Below are 14793 nucleotides of genomic sequence, written 5' to 3'. Positions count from 1 at the left end.
CCCTGCACTGGGAGCATGGAGTCTTAACTACTGGACCACCAAGGAAGTCCTTATTCCCAAACTTTGAGTCTCTGGAGAGATGATGCTGCCAATCACAGAGATGTTTAACACAGGAAGAAGAGCAGGTGTAATCTTGTGGAAATGACGAGATGCATTTTGGGCATATTATACTGGAAATCTCAGTGGGAAATTCCAATAGAAATGGCTTCCTTTGAAGCTCAAGGGAGATTCTAAAGTGGGAAATGTATATCTGTACATACATATATAGGTACATATATACATACACACAGAGGCATCAACAGTCTCTAATAGCTACAGAAAAGGTTGAGAAACCCCCTCCCCCATTCAGAAAATGTTTTTAGAGTTTAACAAAACAAAGAACAAGTACTGGGCTCCAAAGATTTAGGTAGGAATCATCCTGACAAGAAGACTAGAAATTAGCCACACCAGCAGTAGAAAAATCAAAGTAGTGAGTGGTGGGAATGTCCTGGAAACCAAAGGTAAAGAAAGAGGACATGGCGTAGGGTGATTCAGAGTCCAGGTAGCAAGACCTCTTGATTTGGCTCCAGAGAGTCTTCTGAGTCTTCAACCAGAGAAGCCTGGGGGAGGCCAGGAGCCCTGGAATGAGGAAGAGTTGACATAGAAGGTGGGAAGGGGGAGTCATTACATGAAGGCAATGCCTCCATGAAGCTCAGCTAACACTAAAGGCTAAAAGAAAGTATGAAGATGGATGAGGGCTCAAAAGAGTGCTTTGAGTTGTGTGTGTTTGAAGACAGAGATGTTTCAAGAGCCAAGAGAGAAATATCAGAGCCTCAAAAGAACGAAAGAGAGAGACCTTCAAGATGGCGGAGGAGTAAGACATGGAGATCACCTTCCTGCCCACAAATACATCAGAAATACATCTACATGTGGAACAACTCCTACAGAACACCTACTGAACACTGGCAGAGACCTCAGATTTCCCAACAGGCAAAAAACTCCCCACATACCTGGCTGCGTGGCTGACAGGGTCTTCGTGCTCCGTCCAGGTATCAGGCCTGTGTCTCTAAGCTGGGAGAGCCGAGGTCAGGACGGTGGTCCACCAGAGACCTCCTGGCTCCACATAATATCAAACGACAAAAGCTCTCCCAGAGATCTCCATCTCGATGCTAAGACCCAGCTCCACTCAATGATCAGGAAGCTACAGTGCTGGACACCCTACACCAAACAACTAGCAAGACAGGAACACACCCATTAGCAGAGAGGCTGCCTAAAATCATAATAAGTTCACAGACACCCCAAAACACAGCACAGAATGCAGTCCCACTGAACCAACCTTAGCAACTGGGGGCAGACCCCAAAAACAAAGGGGACTACGAACCTGCAGCCTGCGAAAAGGAGACCCCAAACACAGTAAGTTAAGCAAAATGAGAAGAGAGAGAAACACACAGCAGAAGAAGGAGCAAGGTAAAAACCCATCACACCAAACAAATGAACAGGAAATAGGAAGTCTACCTGAAGAAGGATTCAGAGTAATCATAGTAAAGATGATCCAAAACCATGGAAATAGAATGGAGAAAATACAAGAAACGTTTAACAAGGACCTAGAAGAACTAAACAGCAAACAAACAATGATGAACAACAACAATGATGAATAAAAATTCTCTAGAAGGAATCAATAGCAGAATAACTGAGGCAGAAGAATGGATAAGTGACCTGGAAGATAAAATAGTGGAAATAACTACCGCAGAGAAGAATAAAGAAAAAGAATGAAAAGAATTGAGGACGGTGTTAGAGACCTCTGAGACAACATTAAATGCACCAACATTTGAATTATAGGGGTCCCAGAAGAAGAAGAGAAAAAGAAAGGGACTGAGAAAATATTTGAAGCGATTATAGCTGAAAACTTCCCTAATATGGGAAAGGAAATAGTCAATCAAGTCGAGGAAGCGCAGAGAGTCCCATACAGGATAAATTCAAGGAGAAACATGCCAAGACACATATTAATCAAACTATCAAAAATTAAATACAAAGAAAAAATATTAAAAGCAGCAAGGGAAAAACAACAAATAACATACAAGGGAATCCCCATAAGGTTAACAGCTGATCTTTCTGCAGAAACTCTGCAAGCAAGAAGGGAGTGGCAGGACATATTTCTGTTTCATAAAGTGATGAAACAGAAAAACCTACAACCAAGATTACTCTACCAAGCAAGGATCTCATTCAGATTTGACAGAGAAATTAAAACCTCTACAGACAAGCAAAAACTAAGAGAATTCAGCACCACCAAACCAGCTTTACAACAAATGCTAAAGGAACTTCTCTAGCCAGGAAACACAAGAGAAGAAAAAGACCTACAATAACAAACCCAACGTAATTTAAAAAGTGGTAATAGGAATATACATATCGATAACTACCTTAAATGTAAATGGATCACATGCTCCAACCAAAAGACATACACTGGCTGAAGGGATACAAAAACAACACCTGTATATACGCTGTCCACGAGAGACCCACTTCAGACCTAGGGACACATACAGACTGAAAATGAGGGGAAAGAAATAGATACTCCATGCAAATGGAAATCAAAAGAAAGCTGGAGGGCTTCCCTGGTGGCGCAGTGGTTGAGAGTCCGCCTGCCGATGCAGGGGACACATGTTGTGCCCCGGTCCAGGAAGATCTCACATGCCGCGGAGCAGCTAGGCCCGTGAGCCATGGCCGCTGAGCCTGCGCGTCCGGAGCCTGTGCTCCGCAGTGGGAGAGGCCACAACCGTGAGAAGCCCGCGTACCACAAAAAAAAAAAAAAAAAGAAAAAGAAGAAAAAAAGAAAGCTGGAGTAGCAATTCTCATATCAGACAAAATACACTTAAAAATAAAGACCATTACAAAAGACAAAGAAGGACCCTACATAATAATCAAGGGATCAATCCAAGAAGAAGATATAACAATTATAAATATTTATGCACCCAACATAGGAGCACCTCAATACATAAGGCAAATACTAACAGCCATAAAAGGGGAAATCGACAGTAACACAGTCATACTAGGGGACTTTAACACCCCACTTTCACCAATGGACAGATCATCCAAAATGAAAATAAATAAGGAAACACAAGCTTTAAATGATACATTAAACAAGATGGACTTAATTGATATTTATAGGACATTCCATCCAGGATACACTTTCTTCTCACGTGCTCATGGAACATTCTCCAGGATAGATGATATTTTGGGTCACAAATCAAACCCTGGTAAATTTAAGAAAATTGAAATCATATCAAGTAACTTTTCTGACCACAACGCTATGAGACTGGATATCAATTACAGGAAAAAAACTGTAAAAAATACAAATACGTGGAGGCTAAACAACACACTACTAAATAACCAAGAGATCACTGAATAAATCAAAGAGGAAATCAAAAAATACCTAGAAACAAATGACAATGAAAACACGACGACCCAAAACCTACGGGATGCAGCAGAAGCAGTTCTAAGAGGGAAGTTTACAGCAATACAATCCTACCTCAAGAAACAAGAAACATCTCAAATAAACAACCTAACCTTACACCTAAAGCAATTAGAGAAAGAAGAACAAAAAAACTGCAAAGTTAGCAGAAGGAAAGAATCATAAAGATCAGATCAGAAATAAATGAAAAACAAAAGAAGGAAACAGTAGAAAGATCAATAAAAATAAAAGCTGGTTCTTTGAGATGATAAACAAAATTGATAAACCATCAGCCACACTCATCAAGAAGAAAAGAGAGAAGACTCAAATCAATAGAAATAGAAATGAAAAAGAAGAAGTAACAAGTGACACGGCAGAAATACAAAGGATCATGAGAGATTACTACAAGCAACTATATGCCAATAAAATGGACAACCCAGAAGAAATGGACAAATTATTAGAAAAGTACAACCTTCTGAGACTGAACGAAGAAGAAAGAGAAAATATAAACAGAGCAATCAAAAGCACTGAAATTGAAACTGTGATTAAAAATCTTCCAACAGGGCTTCCCTGGTGGCGCGATGGTTGAGAGTCCGCCTGCCGATGCAGGGGAGACGGGTTCGTGCCCCGGTCCGGGAAGATCCCACATGCCGGGGAGCGGCTGGGCCCGTGAGCCATGGCCGCTGAGCTTGCGCGTCCGGAGCCTGTGCTCCGCAATGGGAGAGGCCACAGCAGTGAGAGGCCCGCGTACCGCAAAAAAAAAAAAAAAAAAAAAAAAAAATCTTCCAACAAACAAAAACCCAGGACCAGATGGCTTCACAGGCAAATTCTATCAAACATTTAGAGAAGAGTTAACACCTATCCTTCTCAAATTCTTCCAAAATATAGCAGAGGGAGGAACACTCCCAAACTCATTCTGATGAGAATGGGAGTGTTTGGTATTCTGTTTGGTATTCTGATGAGAACAGGAGTGTTTGGTATCACCCTGATACCAAAACCAGACAAAGATATCACAAAGAAAGAAAACTATAGGCCAACATCACTGGTGAACATAGATGCAAAAATCCTCAACAAAATACTAGCAACCAGAATCCAACAGCACATTACAAGAATCATACACCATAATCGAGTGGGGTTTATCCCAGGAATGCAAGGATTCTTTGATATATGCAAATAAATAAATGTGATAAACCATATTAACAAATTGAAGGAGAAAAACCATATGATCATCTCAATAGATGCAGAAAAGTTTTTGACAAAATTCAACACCCATTTATGATAAAAACCCTCCAGAAAGTAGGCATACAGGGAACTTACCTCAAAATAATAAAGGCCATATATGACAAATCCACAGCCAACATCGTTCTCAATGGTGAAAAACTGAAACCATTTCCTCTAACATCAGGAACAAGAGAAGGTTGTCCATTCTCACCACTATTATTCAACATAGTTTTGGAAGTTTTAGCCACAACAATCAGAGAAGAAAAAGAAATAAAAGGAATCCAAATTGGAAAAGAAGTAAAGCTGTCACTGTTTGCAGATGACATGATACTATACACGGAGAATCCTAAAGATGCTACCAGAAAACTACTAGAGCTAATCAATGAATTTGGGAAAGTAGCAGGATACAAATTTAATGCACAGAAATCTCTTGCATTCCTATACACTAATGATGAAAAATCTGAAAGAGAAATTAAGGAAACACTCCTATTTACCACTGCAACAAAAAGAATAAAATACCTAGGAATAAACCTACCTAAGGAGACAAAAGCCCTGTATGCAGAAAACTATAAGACACTGATGAATGAAACTAAAGATGATACAAACAGAGAGATACACCATGTTCTTGGATTGGAAGAATCAACATTGTGAAAATGACTCTACTACCCAAAGCAATCTACAGATTCAAGGCAATCCCAATCAAACTACCACTGGCATTTTTCACAGAACTACAACAAAAACTTTCACAATTTGTATGGAAACACAAAAGACCCCGAATAGCCAAAGCAATCTTGAGAAAAAAAAACAGAGTTGGAGGAATCAGGCTCCTAGACTTTAGACTATACTACAAAGCTACAGTAATCAAGATAGTATGGTACTGGCACAAAAACAGAAATATAGATCAATGGAACAGGATAGAAAGCCCAGAAATAAACCCACCCATATATGGTCACCTTATTTTTGATAAAGGAGGCAAGAATATAGAATGGAGAAAAGACAGCCTCTTCAATAAGTGGTGCTGGGAAAACTGGACAGCTACATGTAAAAGAATGAAATTAGAACATTCTCTAACACCATACACAAAAATAAACTCAAAATGGATTAAAGGCCTAAATGTAAGGCCAGGCACTACAAAACTCTTAGAGAAAAACATAGGCAGAACACTCTATTACATAAATCACAGCAAGATCCTTTGTGACCCACCTCCTAGAGAAATGGAAATAAAAACAAAAATAAACAAATGGGATGTAATGAAACTTAAAAGCTTTTGCACAGCAAAGGCAACCATAAACAAGACCAAAAGACAACCCTCAGCATGGGAGAAAATATTTCCAAGTGAAGCAACTGACAAAGGATTAATCTGCAAAATTTTAAAGTAGCTCATGCAGCTCAATATCAAAAAAACAAACAACCCAATCCAAAAATGGGCAGAAGACCTAAATAGACATTTCTCCAAAGAAGATATACAGATTGCCAACAAACACATGAAAGGATGCTCAGCATCACTAATAATTAGAGAAATGCAAATCAAAAGTACAATGAGGTATCACCTCACACTAGTCAGAATGGCCATCATCAATAAATCTACAAACAATAAATGCTGGAGAGGATGTGGAGAAAAGGGAACCCGCTTGCACTGTTGGTGGGAATGTTAACTGATACAGCTACTATGGAGAACAGTATGGAGGTTCCTTAGAAAACTAAAAGTAGAACTACCATACGACCCAGCAATCCCACTACTGTGCATATACCTTGAGAAAACCATAATTCAAAAAGAGTCATGTACCACAATGTTCGCTGCAGCTCTATTTACAATAGCCAGGACATGGAATCAACCTAAACGTCCATTGACAGATGAATGGATAAAGAAGATGTGTCACATATATACAATGGAATATTACTCAGCCATAAAAAGAAACAAAATTGTGTTATTTGTAGTGAGGTGGATGAACCTAGAGTCTGTTATAAGAGTGAAGTAAGTCAGAGAAAAACAAATATACATATATTTGTAATGTAAAAAAAAAAAAATGGTTCTGAAGAACCTAGGAGCAGGACAGGAATAAAGACGCAGACGTAGAGAATGGACTTGAGGATACGGGGAGGGGGAAGGGTTAGCTGGGACGAAGTGAGAGAGTGGCATGGACATACATACACTACCAAATGTAAAATAGATAGCTAGTGGGAAGCAGCCACATAGCACAGGGAGATCAGCTTGGTGCTTTGTGTCCACGTAGAGTGGTGCGACAGGGAGGATGGGAGGGAGACCCAAGAGGGAAGAGATATGGGGATATATGTATAACTGATTCATCTTGTTATACAGCAGAAACTAACAATATTGTAAAGCAAGTAGACTCCAATAAAGATGTTTCAAAAAAACGAAAGAGAAACTGATGAAGTAAGGAACAGGCAGATGGGAATGGGAACTGGAGTTCTGGTAACTAGTGATAACTCAGAGCATAAAGGTGCAGCCTAAGGAGGCAGCGTTTTCCTTTATTTGTTTTATTTGGGAAAGCATTCATTGTAAAACCCCACATGTGACCCTGATTTCCCCCAAAGAGAGTCAATTTTTCAGATTCATTTAGTAAGATTTACTGAAGGTCAATGTTGTCCTGATGCTGTGCTAGGCACACAGAGGTTATGGTGGGAAATCAAACAAGGTCCCTCCCTGCAAGGAACTCACTGCTTTAGTGGTGGGGCGTGAAACCAAGTTCCCCTACAACTGAGTTCCTCTGCTCAGTTTATGATTAACCTCTCTACCCCAAACTTTACTCCCTTTCTTTTCCTGAACTTGCTCCTCTCAAGATTGAGGAGTGTCAAACAAAAGGTGGGATTCAAACGATATGCATGCCCCTGTGTCCCTATTCTTTGAAGGAAAAGACTTTTGCTTTAGTCTCCCAGGCCTCTCTTGAGTCTCAAAAGGCTGGCTCAAGAGATAATGATTAGGAATGTGAAGATGTAGAAACAAAGAATAGCTGTCGGGTCCGGAAGGTGGTACAATTTAGACTATAAATCCACCACATAGCAGAAACACTGAACTCCCGGTTCCCTGAAAGAGATAGATAAAGGCCTGACACACATTCCTAAATTGTTTTTACCGAAAGCAGACCCCCTCCAGATGAAAACTGCTGACTGCAAGAACATAGACCCTAGACTGGTTAAAACCACAAGGTTGATGATGCCTGAAACTTCACCTTGATGCCAACCAATCCAAGAATTGGCACGAGCCAATCACGCACCTTGCAGCCCCCTCCCTCACGCTGCCTTTAAAACTCCTTCTCTGCAAGCCATCTAAGCGTTTGGGTCTTTTGAGCATAAGCCGCCCATCCCCTTGCTTGGCACCCTGCAGTAAATGCTGTACTTTCCCTCACCACAAGCTGGTGTCAGTAGATTGGCTTTACTGCACGCAGGGGAGGGGACCCACGTTTGGTCCAGTGGAGCCTGTGGAGGCAGAGTGTGCACACAGACATTTCTAATTTCAAGGCAATCTGTGATGAATTTAGCATTGATTTATAGCTTGCAATGAGTACAGAAAAGCCCTATATACCTTTCTATCTCTGCGTCCACCTACTCAAATAGAAATGCAAATCACAATCTCATACATGCTGACCACTGGATGGCTAGATTAGTTATAAACCTAGCCAGGGTACTGGAATTAATTAACCTTAGCAGTGAACTGCATTTTGACCTTGGTCTAATCAGGCCAATTTTCCACTCTGGAGAACATGATTAATTATCTGGTTCATTCAGGGAAGGAACCCTAACAGAACAAAGCATACAAGCACACACCGGAATTTTTACCTTAATTATTAGGATTATAATGCAATTTTTGATAGTGTATCTTTCCTCTGATAAGAAAATGCATGGTAAAATAAAGACAACAGTTTAGATCTATAAATAGTTAAGGAACGAGAAGTGGAAAATTTGGGCTATGTTGTCAGGAAAGCTGCGACTTATTTTACTATAATATCAAATGCGTACTTTTCATTCACTTTATTTCATTGTATTTTGCACCAGCTACCCTTTATGTGAGATGCAAGATAATTTTGTGCTATTAATATCCTATTATATCTAATAGAGAAGAATATTATAAACTCATCTAAAATACTTCAAAGTTCTGCCATTTATGGAGAATGCATAAATTTATTTTTTAATTTTTAAAAATATTTATTTTATTTTTGGCTGCATCGGGTCTTTGTTGCTGTGCATGGGCTTTCTCTAGTTGTGGCGAGTGGGGGCTACTCTTCACTGCGGTGTGCGGGCTTCTCATTGCAGTGGCTTTTCTTGTTGTGGAGCACAGGCTCTAGGCACATGGGCTTCAGTAGCTGTGGCATGTGGGCTCAGTAGTTGTGGCTCACAGGCTCTAGAGCACAGGCTCAGTAGTTGTGGCGCACGGGCCTAGCTGCTCTGTGGCATATGCAATCTTCCTGGACCAGGGCTCAAACCTGTGTCCCCTGCGTTGGCAGGTGGATTCTTAACCACTGCACCACCAGGGAAGCCCCCATAAATTTTTATTGTATACAGTTAAATAGATTTTTTTAAAAAAAACTTCAATGTGAAAACACAATGATGTTATCTAGATGTATATCAACTGAGAGAGATCACAATGAAATATCTTAAAATAAAAGCTAAGTAGGACAAAATGCTAGTTAACATAGCATATATGGCATATATGTTGTTACCAATGACCTATGTCAATATTCAAAGATAAATTCATACAACTTCCAAGATTTTCAAGACAAAGAGTTAACATATGAACAGATACTGAAGAGGGCAAACAGTCTCATCCTTTGTATTCAATACGTTCGTACAATCCAGGTTTCAGCTGACTTCACTGCTGTGCTTTTATTGAATTGACTTAGCAAATGAACCTTAAAAGTAAATACTCTTGGAAGCAAAGCCACCACTCTGATATTTCAGTCAGAATTTCTGGTTCTGTGCGGCAAGTAAAAGGGACATTTCCCTGACCTGCCTCTTCATTAAAACAGATTGGCTCATTTACTGGCCAAAAGTGAGGAGGATCAACTCTAATGTGGAGCAACCTCTCTCTGCCAAGGATGTTTGCAGATATTAAACACACAAATAAAGGCTTGGTGTGTCCTTTAAATAAGCACTAATGCAGTTTCCACAGCAAAGGTAAAACATCACATCACTGGCACGGCAGCTTCTCTTCAGGTCAGTGTAGCTTTTCCTCACCAAAAGTGTGAGTAGGAATAGGTTTTGGAAGGAGGAGGGACATTGGGAATTCACTGGAATGAGTCAAGGTTTACACCAATGAAGGAAAGATGAAAAGGAGTAAGCATGGAGCAATTTTAGAACACCTTGCTTCCCGCAAATTCAGTATCTCTTAACAACTGATGTTAAATTAGTTGCCCTCTCTTTCTCTTTACTTTTCTTCCTTATTATATTTTATCCATATTCACAAACTATTTAAATAATATTTCGAATGCTTAGGAGAGACATGTGCATGGCATACACAAACACATCTCTAGACACATTCATGTTTATTTGGCTAAGTGTTAACAAATATATCATAGCTTAGTACATACAATGAATGAGTCTGTGGCTGTACCTTGCATCTATCATCGTAGGCTTTGGTTTTTGAGAAAAGTACAAAACACTTAAGCATAGATAACATCTATCTGACTCCTCCAAAGGGTTGGGTTAAGGAATTAGATTAACATCAATTTTTTATATTAATAGACTTTATTGTTAGAACAGTTTAAGGTTCGTAGAAAAATTCAACGGAAACTATAGAAAGTCCCCATATACCCTTCTCACCCTCTACGGTTTCCCCTATTATTAACCTCTTGTATTAGTATGGTCCATCCATTTGTTATAGTTGATGAACCAATATTGACATATTATTATTAATGAAAGCCCATAGTTTGCATTAGGGTTCACTCTTTGTGTTGTACAGTCTATGGGTTTTGACAAATGTCTAATGGCATGCATCCACCATTACAGTATCATGCAGAATAGTTTCACTGCCCTAAATATTGTCTGTGCTCTGTATTATTCATTCTTCCCTCACTCCCCAGGAATCCCTGTCAACCACTGATCTTTTTTACTGTCTCCACAGTTTTGCCTTTTCGAAAACATCATATACAGTTGACCCTTGGACAACACAGATTTGAACTGCATGGGTCCACTTACACACAGACTTTTTTCAATAGTAAATACTACAGTACTAAACAATCCACCATTGGCTGAATCCATGGATATGGAACTACAGATATAGAGGGAGGAACTGTGTATATGGAGGACCAACTATGTCATACACAGATTTTTTACTTCACAGAGGGTCAAGCCTAACCCCTGCTTTGTTCAAGAGCCAACTATAATTGGAATTATACAGTATGTAGTCTTTTCAGACTGGCTTCTTTGACTTAGTAATATGTATTTAATGTTCCTCCATATCTTTAAAAAAATTTGTTTTTTAAATTTTATTTATTTATTTATTTATTTTTGGCTGTGTTCGGTCTTCACTGCTGCACGCGGACTTTCTTTAGTTGCGGTGAGCGGGGGCTACTCTTCGTTGTGGTGTTAAGGGCTCCTCACTGCAGTGGCTTCTCTTGTTGCGGAGCATAGGCTCCAGGTGTGCAGGCTTCAGTAGTTGTGGCACGCGGGCTCAGTAGTTGTGGCTTGCAGGCTCTGGAGGGCATGCTCTGTAGTTGTGGCGCATGGGCTTAGTTGCTCCACAGCATGTGGGATCTTCCTGGACCAGGGCTCAAACCTGTGTCCCCTGCACTGGCAGGTGGATTCTTAACCACTGTGCCACCAGGGAAGCCCTGTTCCTCCATGTCTTTTCATGGCTTAATAGCTCATATATTTTTAGTACTGAATATTATTTTATTGTCTGGATATACTACCATTTATTTATCCATTCACTACTGAAGGACATATTGATTGCTTCCTAGTTTTGGCAATTATTAACAAAGCTGCTGTAAATATCTGTGGCAGGTTTTTGTGTGGACATTAGTTTTCTACTCATTTGGGTAAACACCAAGGAGCACAACTGCTGGATCGTACACTAAAAATGTTTATTTTTATAAAAAGCTGCCCAATTGTCTTTCAAAGTGGCTGTACCACTTTGCATTCTCACTAGCAATGGATAATTGTTTATATTGTTCCATATCCTTGCCAGCATTTGGTGTTGTTAGTGTTCTGGATTTTGGGCATTTTAAGACGTAGTGGTAACTGTTGTTTTAATCTGCATTTCCCTAAGGGATGATATAAGATATGGAGCATCTTTTTTTAAGGTTATTTGCCATCTGCATATCTTCTTTCATGAAGTATCTGTTCAAGTCTTTTCCTCATTTTTTAATCAGATTGTGTGTGGGGGTGTGGGGGTGTCTGTGTGTTTTCCTACTGTTGGGTTTTAAGAGCTCTTTGGATATTCTGGATAGCAGTTCTTTAGATATGTCTTCTGCAAATATTTTCTCCCAGTCTGTGGCTTTTCTTCTGTTTCTCTTGACAGTGTCTTCCACAGAGAAGTTTTTCATTTTAGTAAATCCCAACTTAATATTTTCTTTCATAGATGGTGCTTTTGATACTGTATCTAAAAATTCACCATCAAACCCAAGGTCACCTAGCTTACTCTCTTGCTATCTTCTCGAAGTTTTATAGATTTGTGATTTACATTTTTGTCTATGATCCATTTTGATTTAATCTTTGTGAAAAGTGTAAGGTCTGTATAAATTATTTTTTTATATGAATGTCCAATTTTTCAAACACCATTTGTTGAAAAGTCAATCCTTCCTCCATTGAATTGCCTTTTCTCCCTTGTAAAACATCAGTTGATTATAAATGTATGAGTCTATTTCTGGACTCTCTATTCCACTGATGTATTATTTCTATTCTTTCACCACTACTATGCCATCTTACTAACTGTAGCTTTATATTAAGTCTTGAAGTCAGGTAGTATTAGTTGTCAGTTCTCTGGGGTTTTTTTCTTCTTTTTTTCTTTGCGGCATGTCAGCTGACAGTTCTATTGCATGGGGTAAGGGGATAGATCGCTCAGGAGCTCTTGGTGGGGCGGGTCCACTTCCTCTTCACCATCACAGGCTTCTGGCTGTGCAGGATGGTGGCTGGCTCTGCAGATGGCGGCCATGGGCAAATCTGGGCAGTACTTGTTCTTTCGGATCATGTGTCGGTTGCTGCTGAGGGTGGCCTGGGCATTCTCGTCGATGGTGGTCCGCATGTAGGAAGTGGCTGGCTTTCCCTGGCCGGATCTCCACTTCCTGACCACCACGACCCCTTTGCCGTCCGCCGCCGTCTCCACGCCCACAGTCTTGTGGTGAATAAGCCCGTTGTAGCGGAAGGAGTTGCAAGCCTTGAGGTTATTGGGTTCGGTGCTGTACGTCTGCCTGTTCCTCTTGATCAAGAAGCTGCAGCAGGTCCTCATGACAATCTACTGCAGATGCGTGGACATAGCAGCAGCTCCTCTCCTGGCGGCAGCCAGAGACGGAAAGGTCTCTGGCTTTGTTCTTTTTCTTTAGTATTATATTGGCTATTCTTGGCCTTTTGCCTTTCCATATGTACTTCAGAATCATTTGGTTGACAGTGCCAAAAAGCTTGCTGGGAATTTTATTCAGATTCTGTGAAATCTACTGATTAAATTAGGAAGGATTGACACCTTAATCATAGTGACTCTTCCTATCCATGGACATGGAATATCTACCTATTTAGATCTTCTTTGATTTCTTTCATCAGAGTTTGTAGTTTTCCTCATACAGATCCTGTACATAATTTTTAGATTTACATCTAAGTATTTTAATTTTTTGGTGCTAATAATGTAAATGTTACTGTGTTACAAGTTTTGAATTCCAATGGTTCATTGCTGGTATATAAGAAAAATTGACTTTGGTATATTAATTTTGTGTCCTGTAACCTTGATATAATTGCATATTCCACTAGTGTTTTTGTCACTAGTGGAATTCCATGTTCCACTAGTGTTTTTGTCAATTCTTTTTCTACATAGACAATCATGTCATCTGTGAACAGACAGCTTTATTTCATCTTCCTCAAGCTGTACAAATTTTATTTCCTTTTTAGTCTTATCGCATTAGTTAGGACTTCCAGTACAGTGTTGAATGGGATTGGTGATACGGGACATCGTTGCCTTGCTCTTGATCTTAGAGGGAAAAGCTTCTAGTTTCTCACCATTAAGTATAACATTAGTTGTAGGATGTTTGTAGATGTTCTTTATCAAGTTGAAGAATTTCTCTATATTCCTAGCTTTCTTCGACCTAGGACACCTTCCTTACTTTTCTCCATTGTCTTAGTATATTTCTTGTGTTCTACTTCACAGAGCAAAGAGAAGCCATCATACATATTGGAATTCTATCTAGTACCCTCTAACAAACCTACAAATCTATCTAGAGGAGCTCTTATCCCTTCTTTAAAACTTATTTCATTAGTGAGGGAGAAGGTCTTCCTATCTAGGACCAGGGCTACCCTTCCTAAATTGGATTCTATTTCTTGGAAACCTCAAAATATCAACCAGACCCTATTCTCCCAATATGGTCAATAATTCTCTTACAGCTAGATTCACCCCCATCATAGTTAAATGTCATTAATTATCTCCCTTAAAAAAATCTCTCAACTCACAGGGCTGCTCATTTCCCATTCTCCTCATTTACAATGAAAATAATGAAAAAAAACTCTCTATACCTATGAGACCGTAACCATACTAGATTGTATATTTAATTAAAATATCCCCTCCTCATTGCTACCCCCACTCACATTAGGTCTGGCCATGTGACTTTCTTTAGTTAATGAAATTATATGTGAGAGTGATATGTGCCACTTCTAAGAAGAAGCTTTTAGAGTAATTGCATGGTCCTGCCACTTTTTTTTTTTTTTAACCACTATGAGACCAATAATGTCCCAGATAATGGTTCTCACTTCATTCTGGTTCTGAATGATTCAGGACATCAGAAGGGCTGATGTTAATCCACAATGGATACTGGCTGAGCACAAAGTCAACCTTTGCAATCATATGCCCATTGAAATTTCAAAGTTGTACTTTATTGCCTCATACTTTAGCCTACATTGACTTGCCCATGACTTCTTGCCTCCATTTTCTCTCTCTCCATTACCCTTGACCCACTTAAGTCTGATTTCAGGGCTATCTCATTTAAAGATTG

The 14793-nt window shown here is 39.6% G+C and overlaps 1 pseudogene across 1 annotated transcript; it reads right to left on the bottom strand.

The window, feature by feature from the left end:
- Positions 1–12661: 12661 nt before the first annotated feature.
- LOC307062275 (large ribosomal subunit protein eL28-like) lies at positions 12662–13109 on the bottom strand (annotated as a pseudogene). The gene has a single exon. The product of its transcript is annotated as a large ribosomal subunit protein eL28-like (transcript).
- Positions 13110–14793: the final 1684 nt, after the last annotated feature.

This window comes from Hyperoodon ampullatus (genome assembly GCF_949752795.1).
Source record: "Hyperoodon ampullatus genome assembly, chromosome: 13".
Lineage (NCBI taxonomy): Eukaryota > Metazoa > Chordata > Mammalia > Artiodactyla > Ziphiidae > Hyperoodon > Hyperoodon ampullatus.
This window is presented reverse-complemented; position numbering and strand designations above follow the sequence as displayed.